General features: G+C 48.8%; 1 protein-coding gene across 1 annotated transcript in view; it reads left to right on the forward strand.

Moving 5' to 3' along the window:
- The window catches only part of mmaa (metabolism of cobalamin associated A), a 94,826-nt gene that overhangs the window by 29,222 nt on the left and 44,457 nt on the right, over positions 1–21,147 (forward strand). The window lies entirely within an intron of this gene.

Here is a 21,147-nt window from a genome sequence, read left to right on the forward strand (position 1 = left end):
CTTGGTGTTGGGTGGGGTTGCTGGGTTGTGCGGATAGGGTGGAGGTGTGGACCTTGGGTGGGGTGCTCTTTCCAGGAGCCGGTGCGGACTCGATGGGCCGGGTGGCCTCCTTCTGCACTGTAAATTCTATGAAAAGGATCCATCTCCGGGCTACCAGGGAGGCAAAGGCCAGAACGTCGGCCTCTTTCACTCCCTGAACTCCCGGGTCTTCTGACACTTCAAAGATTGCCACCTCTGGACTTGGCACCACCTAGCAACGTGGACATTGCCTTGGCAAACCCCTGCCAGAACCCTCCCAAGCTTCGGGCTTGCCCAAAACAGATGGACATGGTTTGCTGGACTTTCCGCACACCTCGCACATCTGTCTTCTACCCCGAAAAACTTACTCGTCCTCGCCACCGTCATGTGTGCCCGATGGGCCACCTTAAACTGGATTAAACTGAGCCTAGCACATGATGAGGAGGAATTGACCCTACCTAGGGCTTCCACCCACAGACCCGAGACCGGAAACTATTCTGTCCTGTATCCCCCGTGGCGGCAGAAGTGGGAAAGCCACCACTTGTTTTCTCAGGCAGGCCTGCACTTGTAAATATCTAAAGCTGTTCCCTGGTGGCAGTTTAAATTTGTCCTCCAGCGCCTGCAGGCTGGGAAAGTTCCCATCTATAAACATATCTGCCCTCTTCCGCTCTGGAACCCGCCATCTATCCTGCCCGGTAGAAACCTGTGGTTATTACATATCGGGGTCCAGACCGACGTGCCTTCCACCCTCTTGTGTCTCCTCCACTGCCCCCAGATCTTCAGTGCCGCCACCACCACCGGACTTGTGGAGTAATGGGCCGGCGAGAACGGCAGAGGTGCCATTACCAGCGCTCCCAAACTGGTGCCTTTACATGACGCCGCCTCCAACCTCTGCCATGCCGACCCCTCCCCCAATATCCACTTCCTAATCATGGCTATGTTGGCTGCCCAGTAGTAGTCGGCAACGCCAGCCAACCCTCCCCCGACTCCGTTCCAGCAGCACTCTCTTTACTCGCGGGGTCTTATTCGCCCACACAAATCCCGAGATGATCTTATTCACCTGCTTGAAAAAGGCCTTAGGGATGAAGATGGGAAGGCACTGGAATACAAATGGAAATCTGGGGAGAACCGTCATTTTCAAATGTTAACAATAATGGTATTTTATTCAAGGGCAGCACGGTAGCATTGTGGATAGCACAATTGCTTCACAGCTCCAGGGTCCTAGGTTCGATTCCGGCTTGGGTCATTGTCTGTGCGGAGTCTGCACATCCTCCCCGTGTGTGCGTGGGTTTCCTCCGGGTGCTCCGGTTTCCTCCCACAGTCCAAAGATGTGCAGGTTAGGTGGATTGGCCATGATAAATTGCCCTTAGTGTCCAAAATTGCCCTTAATGTTGGGTGGGGTTACTGGGTTATGGGGATAGGGTGGAGGTGTTGACATTGGGTAGGGTGCTCTTTGCAAGAGCCGGTGCAGACTCGATGGGCCGAATGGCCTCCTGCACTGTAAATTCTATGAAACACATTCTCCTTCTTTGGCGATCACTCACTAACAAATATGATTGTTCTCCTAAGTAATCCTGTATTTCTGGTCATGGGTTCTGTGGGATCTTGATGAGCCCGATCCTAGAGCTGCATCTTCGATGGCACACTTGCCAGGTGTTTCTGGGAGGTGGGATCGGTCCTTGGATTCTAGATCACTGGTATTCCTTTCTCATGCTGCTTTTCCAGGCCTCATCTTGCCATTGGGTGTCCTTGAGGAATTGTGCCCTTTCAATCAGGAGGTTCCTCCAAGTAGGTGTCTTCTGAGCAAGGTCTCCTCGGCTTTGATGTCAATGTTGAATTTTTTTAGGTAAGCTTTCAGGGAGTCTTTGAAGCGCTTTCTTTGTCCTTCTCTTGTTCAGAAACCTTCCTTGAGCTGGGCACAGAAGATTTGCTTTGGCAGTCAGGACTCTGACATCCTGAGCACATGGCTGACCTAGTGGAGTTTGTTTTGAATCATCATGACTCCGATGCTGGATTATCTTGGCTCCTTCAAGGACTCTGATATTAATACACCTGTCCTCCCAGCTGATGTGCGGAATTGTCTCAGACAGCGTTGATAGTACTTCTCCACGGCCCAGAGTTCAGAGTCATATAGAAGAATTGGGAGGTTGACTGCCTTGTAAACAAGGACCTTGGTGTGAGCACGGATACCGTGGTCGTCAAAGACTCTCGTCCTTAGGTGTCTGAAGGAAGCATTTGTGGCTTGAATACGATGTTGGATCTCCACATCAACGTCAGCCTTAGAGAAATCCCCGAATTTGGGAAATGTTCCAAGTTTGGTAAGATTTCTCCGTAGATCTTGATGGAGGGAGAGACCTGAACTTGCTCTGGGACAGGTTGGTAAAGGACTTGAGTCTTCTTGAGGTTGGGGCTGAGACCGACTCTTTGGTATGCTTCCGCAAAGGTGTCAAGCATGGCTTGGAGATTCTCACCTGAGAGAGTGGAGATACCAATATCATCCTCATACTGAAGTTAAATGAGCGTCAATGTCGTTTTCTTCTTGAATTTCAACTGGTTGAGGTTGAAATGTTGCCCATTCATCCTGTAGACAATGTCAACTCCGCTGGGAAGCTTGTTCTTGACATGGTGAAGGATAGTGGCGTTGAAGATGGAGAAAAGGGTGGGGGCGAGGACACATCCATGCTTGACTCCAGTCTTGACTTGAAGATTTCTGTCTTATTTCCGTCGGTGAGGACTGTCGCCGATATTTTCTTATGGAGGAGTCAGAAGATGTTGATTAATTTCTCTGGATAGCCAGCCTTTGACAGGGTCTTCCATAGCACTTCCCAATTGACTGAGTCAAAACTGCCCACTTGATTGTTATCCCATCCACAAACATTCCCTCCACCACTGACACTCAGTAGTACCAGTGTATACCATCTACAAGATGCATTGCATAGATTCACCAAGGCTCCTTGCACAGCACTGTCCAAACCCATGACCACTATACTCTAGAACGGTGGTGGGCAACCTAGGCCATGTCCTAACTCACCTGGGTTCTGAGTGTGGCCCATGAGACATTTTACTAACCGTTGCCCACACGCAGGTTTGTCACATTCTGCTGATTCCCTTTTGTGTAGTTTATTTCCTACTGGTATGGCTGAAGTGATACGTACGTAAAGCCAGAGCAAGTGAACTGAGGCACATGCTGATTGTACACAGCATTGACTGTGACATGCTGATTGTACACAGCATTGACTGTGAGAGCCGTGCTCTCCTTTTGCATCCAAAGTGTAAATATTTATTTTGTTTTTACCATCTGTAGTTAATAGTTCAATTAACATATAAATGATGAAGCATTTTCTATAACTAGCTATGAAATTTTTGGCATGTATTAAATTTATTTAATCTTACTCATGGGGTCATGGTTAGTGAACACGACTGATTTCAATCTTGCGGCCCACTACGATGAAGGAGGGCCACTCGTGCAACCCACCCACGAGACTAGGTTGTCCATCACTGATCTAGAAGGACAAAGGCAGCAGACATATGGTGCACCACTACCACCTAGAAGTTTCCCTCCATGTCACCCACCACCTTTACTTGGAAATATATCGTTGTCCTTTCACTGTCACTGGGTTAGAATCCTGGTATCCCTCCCCAAAAACACTGTGGGTGTAACTACGTTGCATGGAGTACAGTGAAGGAAGCTCAATACCACCTCGAGGGCAATTAGGGATGGACAATAAATGTTGGCCTAGCCACACTCTTTGAATTAATAAAACAAATTCCATTATATAACAACTGCTCTGGTTCTTTGTCAGTTACCTTAGATGTGTGTCCACTGCCCTACTGCCAGTGGAAAAAACTATTTCCTATTTACTCTCATCCAGGCATTTGTTACCTCGAGACTTGACTCTTCCAACCTACTCCTTCCTCCACGTAAACCTGAGGTCACCCAAAACTCTGCTGGCCATGTCCTAATTCACGCCAAGTCCTGTTCACCAATCACTTGTTTGTTCACTGAGCCAAATTGATTTCTGTAAAAGCAATGTCCGGATTTTAAAATTTTCATCTTTGTTTTCAAATGTAGCCTTGACTTTGCCCCTCCTTTCTCTAATCTCCGCCAGCCCAACAACCCTCTCCTATATCTGCACCCCTACAATTTTGACCACTTGAGCATCCCTGATTTCAAATACTCTCCACCACCATTGGCCTTTTTAAAGACCTGCGATTGCTGATTTCCTGTTTCAGCTGCCAATCTTTGTTTCCAATTAATCTGGGCAATAGCCCTTTTCAGCCACTGAAATTAGCCCTCTTCCAGTTGAGTTTCTTCAGTTTTGATTGTTCCTTGCCTCTTTTCATAACTAATCTAAGCCTAATGATATTGTTATCATTAATATCTCTCCCACTGAAACATAGCCACCTGCTGTACTTCATTCTGTAGAATTAGATCCAAAACTGCTTGCACTGGTCTGCAAACGGTGATGATATGCAGATAAGTTTATTGTTGACAGTATCAAAGGAAAGAGTTTTGTCTGTCTTGGGAGGGTAGAAGATCATTAGTACTGTTATTAATTTTGCATCAAGGGCAGCAATTTAAAATCACCTTTAAAAGGCCAACGTTTGGTCCAAAATAATAATTAACAATGAAAAAAATATAGAGATTGGAAACTCTAACTCTAAGTAATAGCAGAAAATTAGGAGAACAGAAACGTGTCTGTTTCGCTTTTAGTGGAAATAGAGAATTTTCTCTTTGCTACATTGCTTGTCATGTTATCATTGATGACTGTGACAAGTAACCATGAGCTGCTGCTTATTTGTTAGCCCTTGAACTGACAAAAAACAATTTTTATAGAACGAGTGATGGCATTTTCCTGATCAGATATTTCCCATGTGCCTCATCTGTTACAATAGTGTCACTACAAGAAGAATGCTGCAGACTACCGAAAAACTCAAAGGACTGAATTTTTCGGCCATCTGCAGGCGGGAAAGCAGGTGGGTGGATCCATAAATTAGGGCATTGTACCATTAGTGGCATGTTTACCGCTGGCACATCCCCATCCACCGTGGTTTTATGAGCAGCAGAGGCATTTGATGGTCCGCCTGGTCCAATTGAGGTCCTTAAGTGGGTAACTAACACCTCCTCACCTGCCAACATGACCGCCTCACCCTCTCATCGGCCAACTTGACTGCCTCACCTGCCAACTCTACTGTCTCATCCCCCCCCCCCTCACTGATCAGTTCCCTGAAATAGGAGATGAAAGGCTGTCACCTCGAGTAGAACCCTTCCACCGACCCTCTCATGGTGTACTTGATCTTCTTAAGGTGCAAATATTTCATCAGGTTCCCCAACCAAGCCGAGACCTCAGGCGGCACCAGGGATCTCCACCCAAGCAGAACACGCCTCCGGGCTATTAGCAAGGCGATGGCTTGGACATCTGCCATTGTCCCTGTCTTCAGCACCGGCAAGTCCGATAATCCAAAAATGGCCATCAGTGGGCACAGCTCCAACTGAATGCCCAAAATACATTGTATCAAAACATTGTATCAAAAAAGGAGACCTAGAAACTAACAAACTTGGGTCAAGATCAAAACGTGTGCATGTGATTTACCAGCATGTGAGATCATTGCTCACACCTATCCTCCACCCCTGCAAAGAACCCACTCATACGCGCTGCAGTCATGAGCCATGTTGAACTGGATCAGGCTTCACCTCTCACATGAGGATGTGAAGTTGACCCTGTGAAGATCCTCCATCCACACTCAAAATACCAAGCCCAGCTCGCCCTCCCACTACTTCTTTACCATCTCCAACAATGCCTGCTCCGTTGCCATCATCTGCTCATAGATATCACAAATCTTACCCTCCCCTAACTCGAGAAAATGAAAGCAGCCACTTGTGTAAAAAATCGTGCACCTGAAAGTACATTCCCTCTCGGGAGCTGGAACTTTTCTAACAACTCGTCTAGGCTGGCAAACCTTCCAGAAACATGTCCCTAAGACTCTCCAACCCCTCTTTTACGCCCTGAACAATAAATCTAAGCCAGACAGCACAGACCTCGGTTTCCTGCAAATCGGAGCCAGCAATGATATGGAACCCAGTTTAAAATGCTGCCTAACCCGATTCCAAATTCTAAAAGTGGCTATTACCACCGGGCTCAACGAGAATCCAGCAGGGGAAAACCGAAGTGGTTCAGTAACCAGGGGCCTCGGGCTCAACCCTGTCCACAAAACTTCCTCCATCCGCCCTCATATAGAGTCCGGATCCTTAAGCTACCCCGCACCTTCTCAGTATTTGCTGCCCAGTAGTACCATAATAGTTTAGATAGTGCCAACCACCTCGACTGTCTATCCCTTTGCAAAATGTCCTAAGAACCCAAGGAATCTTACCAGCCCAAACAAAAGTAGATATCAGTTTATTAATCCTGCAAAAGAAAGACTGGGAGACATGGGAACAAAAATAAAATCCTCAGGAGAACATTCGTCTTCACCGTCTGTGCCCTTCCCGCTAAGGTTAAAGGGAGGGCATCGCCCCATCCACCAGACTAGAAAACGTACGTTTATGGAGCATGGCCCAGTAATGGGCCACCCGGAATCCCAGATACCAAAAGTTACTCCTGGCTGGACAAAATGGCAACCTCCCCAGATCAGTTCCCCTCTCCAAGGCGTTCATCGGAAAATATTCACTCTTGTCCAGATTTAGATTTTATCCTGGAAAGGAGCCAAACTTCCTGAGCAACTCCATTATCTTCCCCAAAGTGGAGAGTGGGCTTGTGATATATAGTAACAAATCGTTCACGTACAAGGGCACCCTATGCTCCCTCCCTCCACCCTCTATCTCCTCCATCTGGTAGACTACCTCCACGCAATGGCTCGATTGCTACAGCAAACAAAAGTGGACACGACGGACACCCCTGCCTCATACCCCTGTTCAGAGGAAATGACCCAAACTCAGTTCAGAGAAAATAACCCAAACTCAGGGCATTAGTGCATGGACTCGTGATGGGTGCCCTTTACGAAAGCCTAATCCATGAAATAAATTTTGGGTTGAAGCCAAATCGCCCCAGAATCTCAGAGGTACCCCCATAAAACCCTATTGAATGTCTTCTCTGCATTCCCCCCACATAATTAACGGATGTGAATAAAGGTCTGGGATAAACATCGGCACCATATTAATAAATGCCAAATCATCCCACTTCGGTGCAGGCACATTGACCAACACCACCAGCGGCCAGCCAATGACCCACAGATGATTACATACCTCCCACCTGAGTCTGCTAATATATGAACCGCAGAAAAAGCCACCCTCTTATTATTCAACACAGAGGCCCCCACTCCCTAAAATCAAAACCCGAGTGATATACCTGCACTGTCCATCCCTTCCACAACTTTGTTTGAGCCTTGATTCTCAAAAGGGTCTTCTGTTGGGCGGCACATGGCACAGTGGTTAGCACTGCAGCCTACGGCACTGAGGACCCAGGTTCGAATCCTGGCCCTGGATCACTGTCCGGGGGGAGTTTACCCATTCTCCCCTTGTCTGCGTGGGTTTCACCCCCACAACCCAATGATATGCAGGTTAAGTGGATTGTCCACGCTAAAATTTCCCCTTAATTTAAAAAATAATAATTGGCTACTCTAAATTAAAATAAACGGGTCTTCCGTCGAAAACATCTGGTGGATGGGGCGATGCCCTGCCTTTGATCTTAGCGGGAAGGGTACAGACGGTGAAGATGAATGTTCTCCCGAGGATTTTGTTTTTGTTCTCGTGTCTCTTCAAACATCTTGGGTGCGCAAACATCCGGGATCTTAATATCGGACCATTTAACCCCCCCATATTCCATATTATAAACCGCACAAGGGGCCTCTTAACTCCCCAGGATCAGCCATATCCACCCTGCGAGGCAACCCAGCAGTCCCCCAACCTGCGCCAACTCCGGGCCCACCCAAGATGGGTAAAGCTTAGAAAACCTGACAAACAACCAACAGTAGAACAAAAGTGTTCTTCCCCCCCCCCCCCCCCTCCCAAAACCCAAACAAAACGTATACAAAAAGCCAAAGCTCATTATCTTAAAAAAATCAACAAAAAAAAACACCCCCATGGTAGCAAGCTGCAGACATCTCCCTTTCTCCGCTCCCGTTAACTAGCTATACAACGACTTCCGGGTGCGGCTATGCAGAGCTAGGTCGCATATTCGGCAGCTCCTGCTTGGAACGGACTTTTGGGCTCTTTTACAGGGCCCCCACGGTATTTGTTTGACATTTCCCGGTGTGGGAAGAAGGCTGCAATATTCCCCCGGCAGTGTCCCCCAGGAAGGGTATGTCTCTTGGTTGCCAGACACACGCAGAAACAGTAAAAGATTTGGCTGCAACTGCAGGATAAACAGGGCCTCTTCCAGCATGCAGGCGGGGGAAGGGCAAGCTTAAAGCTGCAAGCTGACCTGAGGGCCTGTATCAAAAGTGAATTCTAGCAGCAGAGGGAACAACTGTGAAAAGACCTCATCAAGGCCACTGAAGGGACTTCCGGTTGCGGTGATGCCTAGCTAGCCGCACGCTTCGGCGGCTCCAGCTCCGACGGACCTTCGGGCTCTTTCAAGAGCCCCAACGGGGAATTTTTCGACGACGCAACCCGGTGTGGGGCGTGTGAGAAGGGAGTCCCCCCCAAACGAAGGAGGAAAAAACCGGCGGCGGCGGCTGCAGCTCGAGGAATCGTCGACCAAAGGGTCAGAAAGAGAGAAGTACAAGATGGCGGCGGAGAAAGCGCAGGCGACATGGGGGCCTGAGCATGAAATTGTGAGACGGTGCGTGGAGCTGCTGAAGAGGGAGGTGCTGACCCCGTTGCTACAGGCAATTGAGGGGCTCAAGGAGACATTAAAGACCCAGGAGACAGAGCTCCGTGTGGTGGAGCAGAAGGTGACAGATATTGAGGACGAGATCCTGGGCCTGGCGGTTAAGACACAGACGCACGAGGCACTTCATAAAAAGTGTACTGAAAGGATCGAAGCCCTAGAAAATGGAGCGCGAAGGAAGAACCTTCGGATACTGGGTGTCCCTGAGGGTGTGGAAGGAGTGGACTGTGGAGCGTACGCAAGTACGATGCTGAGCTCACTGATGGGTGCTGAGGCCCCTACGGGCCCCTTGGAGGTGGAGTGGGCAAATCGGATTCCGGCGAAAAGACCAAAAGCGGGAGAACCACCCAGGGCGATAATCGTGCGATTTTACCGCCTTAAGGATAGAGAAGAGGTCATGAGATGGGCTAAAAAGGTGCGGAGTAGCAGATGGGAGAATGCAGTGGTACGGGTATACCAGGATTGGAGTGCGGAGGTGGCGAGAAGGAGGGCGAGCTTCAACCGAGCCAAAGAGGTGTTGCATAAAAGGAAGGTGAAGTTCGGGATGCTGCAGCCGGCAAGACTATGGGTCACGTATCAGGAGAGACACCATTATTTCGAGACGGCGGAGGAAGCATGGGCCTTCATCAAAGAAGAGAAATTGGATCGGAACTGAGGGACTGATGCCGCAGGAAATGTTATTGTTAATGTTACGGTGGAAGTTAATTGAGAAGTAAACAGGGAAGGGGGGAGACATTGGGGAAATGTGGGCGCCGGTGAGGGGGGAAAGACGGGACATAGTTGGAGAATGGGGAGGGGGAGGGGAAAGGGAGCTGCGCCATAAGAGGCGGGTCAGGTAAAGGGACGTTCCCGCACCAGAAAGAATAAGGCGGGAAGACAGGCGCAAGGCGGATGGGAGTTCCCCACATCGGGGGGGTCGAGGAGTGAGCAGGAGTAGCCGGGGTCAGTTGAAGTCAGCTGACTTACGGAAGTAATATGGGGGGAGCAATCATGCTAGAAAGAGATCTAGCGGGGGGAGGGGGAGGGGGGGGGGTGGGGGACAACTGGGTTGCTGCTGCGGAAATCCAAAAGGAAATGGCTAAAGAGTGGGTGGGCGGGGATGGTGTGCGACGCTGGGGGAGCGAGCGGGAGCGCGGAGGCGGGATATGGGACTGGCCTAGAGAAGGTAATGGCTAGTCGACACGGGAGGGGGGCAGGTAGCCCCCTAGTGAGGCTGATCACGTGGAACGTGAGAGGCCTGAACGGACCGATAAAAAGGGCCAGAGTGCTCGCGCATTTGAAAGGACTAAGGGCAGACGTGGTTATGCTCCAAGAGACGCACCTAAAGGTGGCGGACCAAGTTAGGCTAAGGAAAGGATGGGTGGGACAGGTGTTCCACTCAGGACTGGACGCAAAGAATAGAGGGGTGGCCATTTTGGTGGGGAAACAGGTCGCATTTGAAGCAAAGAACATCGTAGCAGATAGCGGAGGTAGATATGTAATGGTGAGTGGCAGGCTGGAGGGAATGGAGGTCGTGTTGGTTAACGTGTATGCCCCAAACTGGGACGATGCGGGATTTATGAGACGGATGCTGGGGCGTATACCGGACCTGGAGGTAGGAAACTTGATTTTAGGAGGGGACTTTAATACGGTGCTGGACCCGGGGCTAGATAGATCCAGCTCAAGGACCGGAAGAAGGCCGGCAGCGGCCAAGCTACTTAAGGGGTTTATGGACCAAATGGGGGGAGTGGATCCATGGCGATTTCTTAGACCTCGGGCTAGGGAGTTTTCCTTCTTCTCCCATGTCCATAAAGTGTACTCCCGGATAGATTTTTTTGTTTTGGGAAGGTCGTTGATCTCTAGGGTGGAAGAAGCTGTGTACTCAGCCATAGCGGTTTCGGATCATGCCCCACATTGGGTGGACCTGGAATTAGGAGAGGAAAGGGAGCAGAGAACACTCTGGCGATTAGATGTGGGACTGATGGCGGATGAGGGAGTGTGTGCAAGAGTGCGGGGGTGTATTGAGAGATATCTGGAGGTCAATGACGACGGCGAGGTCCCTGTGGGAGTGGTATGGGAAGCACTAAAAGCGGTGGTCAGAGGAGAGCTGATCTCCATTGGGGCCCACAAAAGGAAAACAGAGGCCAAGGAAAGGGAAAGATTACTGGGGGAGATTTTAAGGGTGGATAGGGAATTTGCAGAGACCCCGGAGGAGGAATTGTACAGGGAGAGGAGACGACTCCAGACGGAATTTGACCTTCTGACCACCAGAAAGGCGGAGGTACTGTGGAGGAAGGCACAGGGGAGGAGGTATGAATATGGGGAAAAGGCGAGTCGCCTGTTGGCTCATCAATTGCGAAAGAGGGCAGCAGCGAGGGAGATAGGAGGAATTAGAGACGAAAGGGGAGACACGGTGCGAAGGGCAGGAAAGATAAATGAGGTGTTCAAGACCTTCTATGAGGAACTGTATAGGTCTCAACCCCCAGAGGGAGAGGAGGGGATGCGGCAGTTCCTGGACCAATTGAGGTTCCCGAAAGTGGAGGAGCGGGGGGTGGTAGGCCTGGGGGCACCGATTGGGGTGGACGAGGTTATTAAGGGACTGGGAAGCATGCAAGCAGGGAAGGCCCCAGGACCAGACGGGTTCCCGGTGGAGTATTACAGAAAATATGTGGACTTGTTGGCCCCGTTGATGGTGAGGACGTTCAATGAGGCCAGGAAAGGGGGGACTCTACCCCCGACGATGTCGGAGGCGACGATATCGTTAATTTTGAAGAGGGATAAAGATCCGTTGCAGTGCGGGTCCTATAGACCCATTTCATTGTTGAATGTGGACGCCAAATTGTTGGCAAAGGTACTGGCATCGAGGATAGAGGACTGTGTCCCGGGGGTGGTGCACGAAGACCAGACAGGGTTCGTAAAAGGGAGACAACTGAATGTTAACGTGCGACGACTATTAGGGGTGATAATGATGCCCCCAGTGGAGGGGGAGGCAGAGATAGTGGCGGCAATGGACGCAGAGAAGGCATTTGATAGGGTGGAGTGGGAGTATTTATGGGAAGTGTTAAGGAGGTTTGGGTTTGGGAACGGGTTTATTAGCTGGGTTAGACTTCTTTATGGGGCTCCAACGGCAAGCGTAGTTACAGGTCGACATAGATCGGAGTATTTCCGACTATATAGGGGAACAAGACAGGGATGCCCGCTGTCTCCATTGTTGTTCGCGTTGGCAATTGAACCTCTGGCCATGGCGTTGAGAGACTCCAGGAAATGGAGAGGGGTGATTAGAGGGGGAGAAGAACACCGAGTCTCGTTATATGCGGATGACCTATTGTTATACGTGTCGGACCCAGCGGGGGGAATGATAGAGGTTATGCGAATTTTGAGGGGGTTCGGGGATTTCTCAGGGTATAGGCTAAACATGGGGAAGAGTGAATTATTTGTGATACATCCAGGGGACCAGAGTAGAGAGATAGAAGGCTTGCCTCTAAGGAAAGTGGAAAGAAACTTCCGATACCTGGGGATTCAGATCACTAGGAGCTGGGGAACCTTGCACAGACTTAATCTGACACGGTTGGTAGAACAAATGGAGGAGGACTTCAAGAGGTGGGACATGCAGCCTCTATCGCTGGCGGGCAGGGTGCAAGCAATTAAGATGATGGTCCTCCCGAGGTTCTTATTTGTATTTCAATGTCTCCCTATACTAATCACTAAGACCTTTTTTAATAAAATAGACAGGAGCATCACGAGCTTCGTGTGGGCAGGGAAAGTTCCGAGAGTAAGGAGGGGGTTCCTTCAGCGTAGTAGGGACAGAGGAGGATTGGCACTACCGAACTTGGGCGATTACTATTGGGCCGCCAATGTGGCAATGATACGTAAATGGATGATGGAGGGTGAGGGAGCGGCGTGGGAAAGACTGGAGAGAAAGTCCTGTAAAGGGACGAGTTTAGAGGCGCTGGTGACGGCGCCGCTACCGATCTCACCTAAAAAGTTTACCACGAACCCGGTGGTGGCGGCAACATTGAATATCTGGGGACAGTGGAGGCGACAGAGAGGGGTGCGGGGAGCCCTGGTAGGATCCCCAATCAGGAACAACCATAGGTTCGCCCCAGGAAGAATGGATGGAGGATTTCAGAGCTGGTTCCAGTTGGGAATTAGGAGGGTGGGAGATTTATTTATAGATGGGACTTTTGCGAGCTTGGGAGCATTGGAGGAAAAGTATAAGTTGCCCCGGGGAAATTTCTTGAGATATATGCAGGTGAGGGCATTTACTAGACAACAGGTGAGGGAATTTCCGTTGCTCCCGACACAGGGGATACAGGACAGGGTGCTTTCAGGGGTGTGGGTCGGAGAGTGCAAGGTGTCAGAGATTTACCGAGAGATGAGGGAAGAGGGGGAGGAGTTGGTGGGCGAACTAAAAGGAGAGTGGGAAGAAGAACTAGGGGAGGAGATAGAGGAGGGTATGTGGGCTGATGCCCTAAGCAGGGTAAATTCCTCTTCCTCATGCGCCAGGCTTAGCCTGATTCAATTTAAGGTGCTACATAGAGCACACATAACGGGAGCAAGATTGAGCAGGTTCTTTGGAGTGGAGGACAAATGTGGGAGGTGTGGCGGGAGCCCGGCAAACCACGCACATATGTTTTGGGCATGCCCGGCACTGGAAGGGTATTGGAAGGGAGTGACGGGAGTGATTTCGCGGGTGGTGAAGGCCCGGGTCAAACCAGGCTGGGGGTTAGCTCTATTTGGAGTTGCGGAAGAGCCGGGAGTGCAGGAGGCGAAAGAGGCCGACGTTGTGGCCTTTGCGTCCCTAGTAGCCCGGCGCAGGATCCTACTCATGTGGAAGGAGGCGAAACCCCCCGGACTGGAGGCCTGGGTAAATGATATGGCGGGGTTCATTAAACTGGAGCAGATAAAGTTTGCCCTGAGAGGATCGGCTCAAGGGTTCACCAGGCGGTGGCAGCCATTTCTCGACTACCTAGGGGAACGTTAGAGGGAAGACAGATGACCAGCAGCAGCAACCCAGGGGGAGGGGGGGGGGTTTAGTTTAGGTCAAAGATAAAGGGGTTTTGTTACTTGTGTATTGTTTAAAATTTCTGTATTGTTATTGTTGCGTTTGCTTTGTAAGAGGGGAAAAATTGTTGTTTGGGAAAAAATTTTCAATAAAACATTTATAAAAAAAAAAAAAACTAGCTATACAACTAGCAGGGTGACCCTCTGCACAGGGTGGAAATCAAAGTCAGCGAATCAGTACATCAGTTGAGTCCGTAATTAAGAAAGCAAATGCAATGTTGTCATTCATCTCAAGAGGCTTGGAATATAAAATCAGGGATGTACTTCTGAAGCTTTATAAAGCACTAGTTAGGCCCCATTTCGAATACTGTGAGCAATTTTGGGCCCCACACCTCAGGAAGGACATACTGGCACTGGAGCGGATCCAGCGGAGATTCACACGGATGATCCCAGGAATGGTAGGCCTAACATACGATGAACGTCTGAGGATCCTGGGATTATACTCATTGGAGTTTAGGAGGTTGATGGGAGATCTAATCAAAAGTTACAAGATAATGAATGGCTTAGATAGGGTGGACGTAGGGAAGTTATTTCCATTAGCAGGGGAAACTAGGACCCGGGGGCACAGCCTTAGAATAAAAGGGAGTCACTTAGAACAGAGATGAGGAGAAGTTTCTTCAGCCAGAGAGTGGTGGGTCTGTGGAATTCATTGCCACAGAGGGCGGTGGAGGCCTGGACGTTGAGTGTCTTTAAGACAGAAGTTGATAAATTCTTGATTTCTCGAGGAATTAAGGGCTATGGAGAGAGCGCGGGTAAATGGAGTTGAAATCAGCCATGATTGAATGGTGGAGTGGACTCGATGGGCTGAATGGCCTTACTTCCGCTCCTATGTCTTATGGTCTTATAGTATATCAATGATCAGTCCTCCTCCCGCCTAACCAGGCTTTAGTACAGAGCAGTAGAGGAAAGTCTACACCCAACCATCTTTCTCCAAAAGAACTCTGAACAGTGCAGTGTACAATTTTCATAGAATTTACAGTGCAGAAGGAGGCTATTCGGCCCATCGAGTCTGCACCGGCTCTTGGAAAGAGCGCCCTACCCAAGGTCAACACCTCCACCATATCCCCATAACCCAGCAACCCCACCCAACACCAAGGGCAATTTTGGACACTAAGGGCAATTTATCATGGCCAATCCACCTAACCTGCACATCTTTGGACTGTGGGAGGAAACCGGAGCACCCGGAGAAACCCACGCACACACGGGGAGAACGTGCCGACTCCGCACAGTCCGTGACCCAAGCCGGAATCGAACCTGGGACCCTGGAGCTGTGAAGCAATTGTGCTAACCACAATGCTACCGTGCTGCCCAACTTAGCCCAGAAAAAAACCGACAGCAAACCCAGGCATAATCCTATGCCCTCATCCATCTTACAAAAATGCCCACAAAAAACACAAAAGCAGATTAACTTAACAATGAACAAAAGCAAACTCCATATTCCTTAAGCACTTTAGATCACCCCAGTCTGTGCCTTTTGACAAACTCATTTGCATCCTCCTGTGATTCGAAGTAATAGCCTTTGTCCATGCAAGTCACCCAAAGACAAGCCGGGTGCACCACACCAAACCTCCGATTGCTCTTTTACAGAGTGGCCTTGACCTTATTAAACACCACACGCCTTCTTGGAAACTCTGCCCCAACATCTTGGTATATTCTGATGGAATGGTCCTCCCACCTAGAATCTCAATGATCCTTCGCCCACCTCCGGACCCATTCCTTATCCAGGTATTGATGAAACCTGACTGTGCTCGCCGTGAGAGCTCCCCAGATCTGGGCTATTACCTCAGTGAATTGATAGGCCCGGTTCAACTCAGGATGGGTCGGAAAGACCCCCTCCTCCACCAACCTTCCAAACATCTAGGACATTGAGTTTCATGCCTCCAGGCCCCCCGCCAACCCAACGATTGTTAGGTTTTGGTGACGAGAGCTTCCTGCAGATCCTCAACCTTGGCCTTTAGCACTCTACGCTCCTCGGCCAATAACACCATGTCTGCCTCCAGGGGGACAAGACGACCATTATGGTCAGAGAGCGCCACCTCCACCTTCTGTGTCGTCGCCCCTTTTATCTATATCCACCGGTCCATCTTGTTCATGGCCGCTCGAATTGGGACCAAAGCCTCCTCCATTGCCTTCTCCAGATCCTCAGCAACCGTGTGTTGCTGCTTCTTAAATTTGTTGGTCAAGAAGCTAACCAATGTCTCCACTGAGGGGCCAACGGCACATCAGAAGCCTTTGCCAAGTCTCCTCCTGCTGAGGCTCGAGGAACTTTGGAGTCTGACGACGATTCCTTGACCTACTTCTGCCTTATGTTATATTTACCAGACATGTGCACGCGGAGGAGGCCTCCTGCAAGGGGACCTCTCTCCGGGCCCTCGCCATGGCGGCATTCCCATCCCCACCCAAAAAACACTCCAGCAGCCCAGTGGTGATAGCCACCCTCCAGTCCTGGAACCAACTACGGCAGCAATTTGGCCTGACCAAAATGTCGGACAAAGCCCCCATTTGCATTAACCATAGGTTCACACCAGTGCTGACTGACGCCACCTATAAAAAGTCGGGACAGGATGGAGGGACACTGACAGTCAGGGACCTATATACGGACAGTAGGATCGCAACACTGGACGAATTCACGGAGAAATTCCAGCCAGCCAGGGGGAACGAGCTAAGGTACCTGCAACTCAAAAACTTCCTCCGAAAGGAGACCAGGACGTATCCACAACCGCCACGACAGACATTACTGGAAGAGTTACTGGACGCAAACATCCTAAAGGAAACTGTAGCGACATGTATGAACGACTGGTAGAAAGGGCCGACACCGTACTGGGTGCAACAAGAAAGAAATGGGAGAAATACCTGAGGATTGAAATAGGGTGGGGACTCTGGAGCCAAGCACTGCATAGGGTCAACTCCATCTCCATGTCCGCGAGGCTCAACCTGACACAGCTAAAAGTGGTACATAGAGTCCACTTAACAAGAACTGTAATGAGTAGGTTCTTCCTGGAGGTGGAGGACAGATGTGAGCGGTGCCAAGCAGGCCCGGCCAACCACGCCCATATGTTCTGGTCTTGCCCCAAAATTGATGGGTACTGGTTAGACTTCTTTGAGGCAATGTCCAAAGTGGCAGGGATGAGGGTGGAGCCATGCCCGAAAGTGGCGGTCTTCGGGGTATCAGACCAGCCAGATCTATTTATGGGGAGGAGGGCGGACGCCCTTGCCTTTGTCTCCCTGATCGCCCGCCGTAGAATCCTGTTCGGCTGGCGGTCAGCAGCACCACCCAAAGCTGCAGACTGGCTGTCCGACCTCTCAGAATCTCTCCAAAAGGAGAAAATTAAATTTGCCATCCGCGGGTCGGACAACAGCTTCCACAGAACGTGGGAGCCATTCACACAACTGTTCCGGGACCTGTTTGTGACCAAAGAACAAGCAGAAGAAAAGCCAAGAAGCCAAGAATCAGGGGAAAGTAGCCAAGGCGTGAGATGGAGCGAAAGATCCGGGGGGGTGGCGCGGAACAGGTAAACCTAAGAGAAAAGAAAGGTGAACCACAGGAGGAGGGGGGGGGGGGGGGGGGGGGGGGGGGGGGAGGAGAGAGAAGAAGGAGGAGACAGGGAACAACAGAGGGGAACCAGAAAGGGAGGGGAGGTGAGGGAATGAAAGCCGGAAGGAGAGCACGGGAAACGACAACAAACTCGGCAAATACAGTAACAGAGAGCAAGAAAATACGGGAGAAAGCCGAGATGAACGGCCGAAGCAGAGGTGAACGTGTAACAACAACGGCAGCGAATACCGTCCGGGAGAAGCAAGTGACAACACCAGATCCATTCTCGTATTGCCCCCTCTGTATTGGACAGAACAACTGTATTTGTTTCTCTGGCAACCAAATGGGCTATACCTCCATACCTCCCCAGTTTTCACCCCCACAGCAACATGTGCCTACGTATTTGTTAAATGTAATATTGTTAACTGTACAGAATTGCTGTTTATGAGCTGGTGTACAATATATTGCCAGTTTTGTAAAATATATATTTCAATCTGTGTACACAACTGTAAATATACTATGTTCAAAAACCCAATAAAAAATATTTATTAAAAAAAGATGTGCAGGATAGGTGGGTTGGCCACGCTAAATTGCCCCTTAATTGGAAAAAAAATAATTGGATACTCTAAATTAAAAAAAGAAATAGCAGGATATCAGTGGAATACATTGCTGAAGAGATGGTGCGAGGGGGAGGGTTTCAGATTCCTGGGACATTAGGAGTGGTTCTGGGAGAGGTGGGACCAGAAAAACACTGGACAGCACTTGGGCAGGACTGCGACTCATGTCCGAGGACAATCGTTTTCAAAGTCGAGGTTGTAATAATATGTATATTGACTGGGATGTAAAGAATTAACAAGTTAATGATAATGCTTCTTACCACTAGAGGGAACCACTCAACAGTCGTATAAATATCATGTGACTAGGGAATTCTGGGATTAGATTAGAAAATGATTAGATGATTAGGAGTTAAGAGTTAGGAGAGAGCTGGAAGAGTGTCAAGCATAGAGAGCAGGTAGACATAGAAGACATAGAATTTACAGTGCAGAAGGAGGCCATTCGGCCCATCGAGTCTGCACGGGCTCTTGGAAAGAGCACCCTACACAATGTCCAAACCTCCACCCTATCCCCATAACTCAGTAACCCCACCTAATCCCCATAACCCAGTAACCTGCCCAACACTAAGGGCAATTTTGGACACTATGGGCAATTTAGCATGGCCAATCCACCTAACCCGCACATCTTTGGACTGTGGTAGGAAACCGGAGCACCCGAAGGAAACCCACGCACACACGGGGAGGATGTGCAGACTCCGCACAGACAGTGACCCAAGCCGGAATCGAACCTGGGACCCGGGAGCTGTGAAGCAATTGTGCTGGCCACAATGCTACCGTGCTGCCCGTTGTATACTTGAGAGTTCTGTAAGTTAGAGATAGCATCGTTTTGTACAATAACCTTCCACTTTAGGAATGTGAACGAATCTTAGTTAGTAGTGTAATACATTTATGGTTTTGGTTGTTAAAAATAAATATTTACCAGACATTGCTCGTAGAAGGGGATCTTATTCCATCAAAGTACACCAATTTCCTCAAAGAAATCACCCCTAAACCAGGCAGAAAGGGCCCAAACCAAAGTACCCTGTCGGGAACCACCGCATGTGCAACTACTTACCACATAGCCGCCACTGGAAGTCAGATATTTAACAAGTATAGTCGCAGGGAATGTTACAGACAATTTTCCTATTTCAAAACCGAAGCACTTCCTTGGTTTTACACTGACTTTAACAATGACTTGGATTATATACTCAATTCTTAGGAGAGGTTTAAACTCAGCATTCTGATTTAGTGGTGTGAATGCTACTACTGAACCAGGGCAGACATTGTTGTTCAATTTATGCCGTCAGTATTGCGAACTAGGGATGTTCTTGGTTCTGTACATTTTTGGACTTTCAATTTTATCTAGTATTTGCTCTCTAATATAAGCATAAATCTAAATGTTTGCCTTATTGAAGATGCTGTCTTTCAGCTGAGATGTTAAACCCGGTCCCATCTCCCGGTTCCAATGGTGTATGTTCAAAATTTGGAAAAAATTTCAACGCAAGAAATTCTCTCAATGTCCTGTCAGACATTTATCCCTTGATCACCACCACTAAAACCGATTAAATTTACTATTTGTGGGACCTTGCAGCGCTACTACATTTACCTTGATGATAGTAGTGACTTCAAAGATTAATGGACTGTGAAATACTTTGGGGAAGCCTAAAGATATGAGAATACACTGGGGACGGCACACAGTGACAGTTCTCTGTAGCTGGCCAAGCATAAGGCTTCAGACTGCAGGTCTGAAAGATCCCATTATAATCAATGAGAAATCAACCAGCGGGGCAGGCAAGTTTTTGACTGGCAAATTGTTCCCTCATTTCTGAGTTATACCTCGGACTGGCAACGTCCTACCGGCAGGCCACAGTATCCTTTCTCCATAGTGACCCTCTAATTCAGAGTTGCAGGCTAGTGAGTAAAGGGTGCAGCTGGCCCAGTGTTTCGTCAGGAGGTTTCACAACTTCCCAGGCTCATTCAAAGCATATCAAATTTATGAATCATATTTATAAAAATATAAAAGTGGCATTGTAAGTCAAACCAACATCGTAAATTCAAAAGAGGGTATTAATTCTTCAAAGTCGTAAGGTCGATGACTGCCTGTAAATAGTTGCTTTAACATAATAACCTTTCCCAAGACACACCACAGGTTTGTCAACAAACAATATTTGATACTGAGCAGCATATGATATTAGGCTAAACACCCAAAAATGAAAATTGAGGATAGGGAAGTAATTAGAGTTGAAGAAGCGCAGCTTTCTTAGTTGTCGGGTGGAGGAGCTTACAGAAATAGGGAGAGGTGGGCCATGGAGAGATTTTAAAACAATATTGAGTATTTTGAGATAGACATTTGCTGACTGAATGAGAAGTAACAATACTTGTTATATCAACCTGTTCTAAAAAGCTCCAATTTATCAGGAGCAATGTCACCTAGGAGCCAAATGTGTATATAAACATATAGAACATAGAACTGTACAGCACAGTACAGGCCCTTCGGCCCACAATGTTGTGCCGAACTAGTCTGAAACTAAGATCAAATCAACCTACTCCCAATCATTCTAGTGCACTCTATATGCCTATCCAATAACCGCTTGAAAGTTCCTAAAGTGTCCGACTCCACTACCATAGCTGGGAGTGCGTTCCACGCCCCAACCACTCTCTGAGTAAAGAACCTACCTCTGACATCCCTCCTATATTTTCCACCATGAACCTTATAGTTATGCCCCCTTGTAACAACTACATCCACCCGAGGACAAAGTCGCTGAACATCCACTCTATCTATCCCTCTCATCATCTTATACACCTCAATTAACTCACCTCTCATCCTCCTTTGCTCCAATGAGAAAAGCCCTAACTCCCTCAAACTTTCCTCATAAGACCTACCCTCCACTCCAGGCAGCATCCTGGTAAATCTCCTTTGCACCTTTTCCAATGCTTCCACGTCCTTCCGATAATAAGGTGACCAGAGCTGCGCACACTAATCCAAATGTGGTCTAACCAAGGTCTTGTACAGTTGCAGCATAACCTCACGGCTCTTAATCTCCCTATTAATAAATGCTAACACACTATCGACTTTCTTCACGGCTCTATCCATTTGGGTAGCAACTTTCAGAGATCTAGGAACATGAAC

The sequence above is a fragment of the Scyliorhinus torazame genome, chromosome 3, assembly GCF_047496885.1.
Source record: "Scyliorhinus torazame isolate Kashiwa2021f chromosome 3, sScyTor2.1, whole genome shotgun sequence".
Lineage (NCBI taxonomy): Eukaryota > Metazoa > Chordata > Chondrichthyes > Carcharhiniformes > Scyliorhinidae > Scyliorhinus > Scyliorhinus torazame.